Source organism: Pinus tabuliformis, chromosome 2_2 (assembly GCF_031772625.1).
Source record: "Pinus tabuliformis cultivar Carrire ecotype Pingquan chromosome 2_2, CPIR1, whole genome shotgun sequence".
Classification (NCBI taxonomy): Eukaryota; Viridiplantae; Streptophyta; class Pinopsida; order Pinales; family Pinaceae; genus Pinus; species Pinus tabuliformis.
In genome coordinates this window covers 143,382,673-143,390,172 of record NC_142300.1, presented here as the reverse complement: position 1 = coordinate 143,390,172, position 7,500 = coordinate 143,382,673, and positions in this window count along the sequence as shown.

The window sequence follows — 7,500 nt, the reverse complement described above, 5'->3', positions numbered from 1 at the left end:
AAAATTGGGGTTTCTATGTCGCGCCCCGCGCCCAAGTCGGGGGAAACTTGCGGTTTCCATGTCTTGCCCCAACCAAAACCAGTGACACCCAAGCCTAGGAAAACTTGGGGTTTCCGAGTCGCGCCACAACCGAAACCGATGGCGCCCAAACCTGGGAAAACTTGGGGTTTCCAAGTCACGCCCCAGTGTCCAGGCCTGGGGAAACTTGGGATTTCCATGTCGCGCCACGACCGAAGCTGGCGGTGCCCAAGCCTGCGAGGACTCGGGGTTTTCCATGTCGTGCCCTGGCGCCCAAGCCTAGGAAGCTTGGGGTTTCCATGTCGCGCCCTTGATGGAACCATGGGTTTCCGTATTTTACAGCATGAGGGAAACACGAGGAACTTGGGGTTTCCATGACGATGCAAACCAGCTCGCAAGTCTCGGGAACTTGGGGTGTTTCGAAACTGCTGCCCAAGTCTGGGGAACTCGCTGTTTCCATGTCACGGCACACCCTGAATCGCCCGAGAGTCTGTGGAACTTCGGATTTCCATGTCATGGGGCCACGAAGAGCGCCAAAGTCCAGGGAACTTGGGGTGTCCATTTCACGGCGCGATGAAAACTGCTACCCAAGTCAGCGGACACACACTGGGTTTCCATTTCATGTCACAACAAAAATTGCTACCAAGTCTGGGAAACATGGTGTAAGGACCCATGGTTTGGTTTCTCCCCGTCGGTGCGAAGCGCGAACTCTACGACCAAAATGTGGGAAGTATAATGCGCATTAGAGGTGGAGCGATGGTTGGTTCATAGCGTGGGAGCATTTGGCATAACCCACGGGCCGACTCACATGCTGGGGTGACTTGAACGAAGGATTGTTTGCCGACCAGCAATCAGATGGAAATTTTGCGATGTGTAAGGGCGTTTTGGCATGCGGTGGTCAAGTCGGCCTGGGCAGCGACTCGCTCAAACGCTCGTATAAATATGGCAAGGCGTTGGAGCATTTGGCATTCATTCGAAGATGGACATTCGAACATGAGCATCCGGTGATCAAGAAAAAAGTGCGAAGTAGTGGAGCAGGTCGCAAAAGAGGCGCGGGCATATATGCACCCACTCTTGGGCAAGCACACACGATACGCACAGGATTCGGTTATCAGGTGAGGGCGTGGGTAGGGAAGGCACCCGCCGTTCGGTGTGACACGGGGTTTCTCGAGTAGGTCGTCCACCCGTCGTGGAAGAAGAAGCGTGGAGGTGTCTCGGGTGACTCGGGTAAGTCGCCCGCCCGTCGTGTAATAGGAAACGCTGGGTGACTCGGGTGAGGTCGCCCGCCCTTCGTGCAGCGGCAAACAAGGTTCGGTCGACGAGTACGTTTGGTAGCTCGTGTGAGGGCGCACCCGCCCAGCTCGAGCAAGGAACTCGGTTGGCACACGGAGGTGTTTCCTATTTGTAAAATTGGCTAAGTATGAAACTTGGTGTTTCCCAAGTATACTTGTAAAGCCTCGTAAACATTGTAGGGTTGAATAATATATTGTATTCGGGCAGACTCATTGTTCAGGGAGTTGCCCCTCCCTTTACACTGTATAATTGTGTTCTTCATGTATAATTGATGATGATAATGAATGTGTATGGGTGTTCATTGGTATAAAGGAAACATAATAATACTTGGTTGTGAAAAACAAACTAAGTAGACTAATGGTTAGGCGTAGTCCATGAACATAAGTATTGGTGAAAAGAAAGTGTTCGGTGGCACAGCACCTCGCCAAGTACGGCTGGAAGAGTACTGTAGGCCTGGGGGCATGACACGCGGGGTTCCCATGTCGCTCGCGCCGTGTTGGGGATGGCGCACGCCCCTTGATACATACACGATGGGCGAGCCACCGACGGAAGGCGCGCGGGCGACCCTTGTTGCGTGCTCGGATGAAAGAGCTGACCATGTGCGGACGAGTCAGGATGCGGGCAGGTGTGCGACGTGCAGCGACGGGTGTAATTGGCGAGGTGTTGGAGCCGACCCATGGGTGTGATGGTGCACACGAAGGGACGCGGCGGTTCGTTGGAATAGTGCGTGTCGAGGTTATGTGGCAGGTCAGCCGGGCATGCATGTTGATGGAGCCGACCCTTGTTATCCTCAAGAGACACGACCCTTGGGCAAAAGGATGCATATAAGTAAGGAGGATGGTGTTCAATGAAGCGACATCGAACTCAGACTTCCACATTGCAGAACAAGTGCGAAGGAAGGATTTGGGCGAAAACGGAAGGAAGAGAAGGACACGGGTAAGAGGGTCGCATTGGTGGGCGGATTACAAAGGGCGGGTCGTGCTTGGTAGCGCGGACAGGCAGAGCGGGGCGGGTTACCTTCCGGGCAGGCAGGCTGCACTACATGCAGGCCATGCGCCCTCACTATGGACCACACCGACGGGCAGAGTTTGGGCGCCGCGGAAGGGAAATTCGGGCGGACAGGTTCACAGTTCATGTGTGGAGTTGTGTCGTGCAGGTCGCGAGCCAGTGCAGCACGACCACACGACACAACAGGTTGAAAGAATAATTGAAGAAGATAAATTTATGGTAATTTATTTTCGCTGCATTGTTAAGAACACTTACTGGAAAATTGACCGAGTGTTGAAGTAGGTGCAGACCGTGTACTCAAGTATTAGTAAAAGGAAAAAGTACGGCGGTGCCGCACCCGCTTATGCGTGGTTGAAATACTACCACTAGGATAGGAGTGTGACATGGGGTCTCCCGGCCCCTCCTCGACAAAGGTCGCCAAATTACGGGGTACCCGGGGATTCCATGTCTCGCCTTGTCGAAAGCATCCCAAGTGTAGGAAATTTGGGGTTTCCATGTCTTGTCACGATGGAAATCGCCCCAGGTGTAGTAAACTTGGTGTACATCGAGCCTGCAACCTCACATCAAGAAAAAGGCTCGGTTGGTCAAGAGAATGAAGGTCTCTTCATTGGTAAAGGACCTCGCTAAGGATCAAAGGTTGGAGTCCCTTCTAGAGCTAGTCCACCATGGACTATAAAAAGTTGAAAGAAGCACAGAGTACCTGGGAACGAAGCGCCGAAGAAACAAAGTGTAGAGAGGAGGAAGGACTCGACTTGTGCTTTGGGGATATTATTATCAAGGGTCTAGGGCTTTGCAATGACCAATAAGAAGCTTCAGTTAGGGAAATTTATGAAAGGTTTTTCCTCTCTGAGAGAGAGAGAGAGAGAGAGAGGTTTTTCCCTGGCAGAGAGCTAACATCTTGTGTTCTTGTTCTTATGTTTTTGGCACTAGTTTGATGAAAGTAAACATACATGCATTAATAAGAAGAGAAGAAGATTAAGATAACACATAAATTGCAAAAGAGCTTCACAAATTGTTATCAAGTCTAGAAGAATCCCGCTATACCCCATTGCCCCAGATTCTTCAATGCGGTATCGGAGCTAAGGTGACACATCAAGGAAAGGGAATCTCAAGAACATCCACAAGGTTGAAGCGTCAAGCCAAGAAGTCTCAATCACATCAAGGACAAGAAGGTCTACCATCTATCATTCCTCATGGAAGACTACAAAGCAAGAAGAAACGCCTTGTATAAAGGCACCTACAAGAAGAACAAATCAAAGAGGGACCTACATCAAGCTACACCATCTTGAAGAATGAAAGGCACTATGAGTCAAGTCATCAAGCAAGTCCATTTGAAGAAAGTAACTTGAATAACATCAAGATCTAAGGAAGGCAAGCCATCAAGTATTCAAGAAGAAAGCAAGTTCACTACATCTCAAACTCTATCAAGTAAGTATATGTCCCTTCTGAGTATACCTCAGTGTATTTTTGCAAGGAAAGTAACAAATTAGTTGGGGCCACTACATGTCCAAAGTCGAACGGTTTGGATGCCAAGAGTATGGACACTAAAAAATGGATTGTCCTAAACTTAAGAAGGACAACAACAACAAGAGAAAAAGGGAAGAAGCTCATGTAACTCAAGAAGTGAAAGAAGACGACAAGAACCAAAAGAAGGAAGATCCTCCTATGACTAAGTCAACCTCTTTGCTTAAAGTCTTCTTTCAAAGGGGGCAGAGGTCTCATTGGGGGTCCCATTTATGGGATTCAAGAGAGGATGATATATAGGCGAGAGCAGATGAAGCAAGAAAGGCTACACCAATCGAGGAGAACTATCAAATAAAGCCGCGATGATAAAAGCATAATCAAATTGAGGTATGTATGCATCAAAGTTTAAGTCATGTCGCCATATATATTGATTGGGTCATCGGAAAAGTTCTAGAATCATCATCAAGAATAAAAGGATCTCTTTCGCCAACGACATGCTTGGAGGCATGTGCTACAGTGGAGTAAAGGTCAACATGAAGAAGTGCTCTCATAAGGAGTATAAGGTGGTTGACCAATCAATCCAATAAGAAGCAAATGAAGAACATCGCGGTCACAAAGAATAACTATTTGACAAGATTCCTCAACATCTCTCAAAAGAAGGCATGGCAACTCTGACAAAGGAAGAAAAAGATAAAGGACCCTTGACACCTACGAAGGCCTTGGAGATAGTAAGGTGCAGATAACCGATTCAACTCTACAAATATGTCATGATGAAGAGCAATATCACGATGAAGTCATGAAGGGCCACTAAATCAAAGTACGAGAACAAGCGAGTACAACTAAGCATCCATGTGATAAGTGTTATGAAGGATAGACAAGGTGACAAAGGAGTAGCTAGATGAAAAAAAGGACCTGATATATATCAAGAAGGCCACTTTCCACGAAGGGAGCAATGACATGACAAACTAGGGGGGAAAGTGATTGATGGCCGGTGCCCTACCAAGAAGAATTTCAAACAAAGACTTCATGACATCGAAGGAAAGAAGGAGATCAAGCGACTGAAGGACCCACGAAGAAGACGTTGTTGATGAATGGACAAGTCCCTAGCTAAGAGGGAGTTATAACAAGTTCCCAAATACAAAGGAGCTTGGGCAAGTTCCTTGTCAGAGGAAACTTGGGCATGTCTTCCCCAATCAAGGGGAAGAGATAGACACAACATTCTTGTCTTCACTTGGCAAGAAATAACGGGAGGATTGGGCAATCATTTGGCATCTGATGCTCTTTGAGGATGTGTAGGGCACCCAAGACAAGAGTAGGCAAGAGGAGCGATATTCTTTGGGGGATGAGAACCCAAGACAAGAATTGTCCTGGAAGGTCATACTCAGGGAACACCTGGGTGGGTATGTACCTTTAGAGACGATTACCAAGGTGTTTATAAGCCATTGGTCTCGCCAACATTGTGCTCTAGTATTATGAGAGATAAAGCTGTTAGTCAAGGCCTTGCTATGAACAATGTTGGCTAATATGATGTTATAACAGATGGGTTGCCAATCTGGTTTCTCTTATGTGAATTATTCAAGATTGAAAAATAGCCAAACACCTTGTAATGATTTATGAATACCTCCCTAGTTGAGAGGGGGTGTTGAAGAAAGTGTAACTAGGTTTGGTCTTCATAAATGTACTTTTGATATTTGTATTTATTCAAGAAAATAAAAAAAAATATATATATATATATATATATATATATATATTATATTTTTCATTGAGTTTCTTGCTCATTGAAATAGGCCTAGCACATGTTAAAGTGTTATAAAGAGTCGAAAGAAAATGTTGAAGATATTAAGGGCATGTTACCCTAGGTATATTTATGTATTAGAGTCAAAGATATTCCTACCCTCGTGCCTTCGTTCAGGTCATGCGCCCTTTCAAACCCCAAATTTCCTTCGGGCGGGCCGGGTCATCTCGTGCCGTGCTGTGTGTGGGGGTGTGTGGGCACACGTGGGCTTGCCAAAAATGCCAAGTCATTACCGCCCATGTGCCTTCTTTGTTCCGGTCCTACACCCATGGAAACCGCAAATTTCGTTTGGGCGATTCGGGTCGGCTCGCCCAGGGCGGGTCGGGTCGTGCCGTGCCATGTGTGGGTGCCCCGGCACACGTGGCCGTGCCAAAAATTCTAAGTCGTCACTGCCCGTGTGTCTTCTGCACATTCGTGCAGCCCGTTTGCCCGACGCTCCCTCGGGCCTTCGTTCGGGTCATGCACCCATGGAAACCCCAAATTTCGTTCGGGCCGTGCACACATGGAAACCCCAAATTCCGTTCTGGCGGGTCGAGTCGTGTCGTGTGTGGGTGCCCATGCAAACGCGTTCGGGCGAGTCAAGTGGGGTTGGGTCCTGTCGTGCCGCGCGTGGGTGCTCGGGAACATGTGGCCATGCAAAAAATGTTAGGGCGTGACCACCCATGTGCCTCCTGCATGTTCTCGCGACCCATTTGCCCGACGCTCCATCGTGCCTTCATTCGGGCGGGTTGGGTTGTGCAGTGCGTGGGTGCTCGGGCACACGTGGCAGTTCCAAAAATGTTAAGTCATGACCCCCCGTGTGCCTTCTACACGTTCGTGCGACCCATTTGCCCGACGCTGCCTTGTGCCTTCGTTCGGGTCACGCACCCATGGAAACCCTAAATTTCGTTTTGGTTGTGCATACAAGGAAACCCCAAATTTTGTTCGGGTCGGGTCATGTCGTGTTGTGTGTGGGTGCCCGTGCAAACGCGTTCGGGCGGGTCGGGTTGGCTCGCACAAGGCCGGTCGGGCTGTGTCGTGCCGTGTGTGGGTTCCTGGGCACACATGGGCGTGCCAAAAATGCTAAGTCGTGACAACCCATGTGTCTTCTGCACGTTCGTGTGGCTCGCTTTCCTGATGCTCCCTCGTGCCTACGTTCGGGTCGTGCGCCCACGGAAACCCCAAAATTGCGTTCGGGTCGTGCGCCCATGGAAACCCCAAATTTCATTCGGGTGGGTCGGGACGTGTTGTGTGTGGGTGCCCGTGCAAACGGGTCAGGTCGTGTCATGTCATGTCCTTTGACGGCGCCCAGGGCACACGTGGCCGTATAAAAAATGCTAAGTTGTGAAGGGGGTTGGGCCTTGTGCACGATCGTGATGCCTGTTTGCCCGATCTCCCTTGTGACTTCGTTTTGGTCATGTGTCGAAGCCCATGTAAACTCGTTCGAACGGGACGTTTGAGGGCGCCCATGTAAACTCGTTCGAGCGGGTCGTTTGAGGGTGGGTCGGGCGAGGTCGTCTGTGCAAACCCATTCGGGTGGGTCGCTTGGGCGAGGGCGTCCGTGCAAACCCGTTCGGGCGGGTCGGGCGAGGGCGTCCGTGCAAACCCATTCGGGCGGGTCGGGCGAGGGCGTCCGTGCAAACTCGTTCGGGCGGGTCGGGCGAGGGCGTCCATGCAAACTCGTTCGGGCGGGTCATTTGAGGGCATCCATGTGAACTCGTTCGGGCGGGTCGTTCAGGCGAGGGCGCGCCCGGGCGAACGAGCCCGTATAAAAAATGCTAAGTTGTGACCCGAGGTTAGCTTTGTGCATGTTCGTGCAGCTCGTTTGCCCGGCTCTCCCTTGTCGCTTCGTTTCGGTCGTTTGGGCACCCATGCAAAATCATTCAGGCGAGTCGTTTGAGGGCGCCCATGTGAACTCGTTCGGGCGGTCGTTTGAGGGCGCC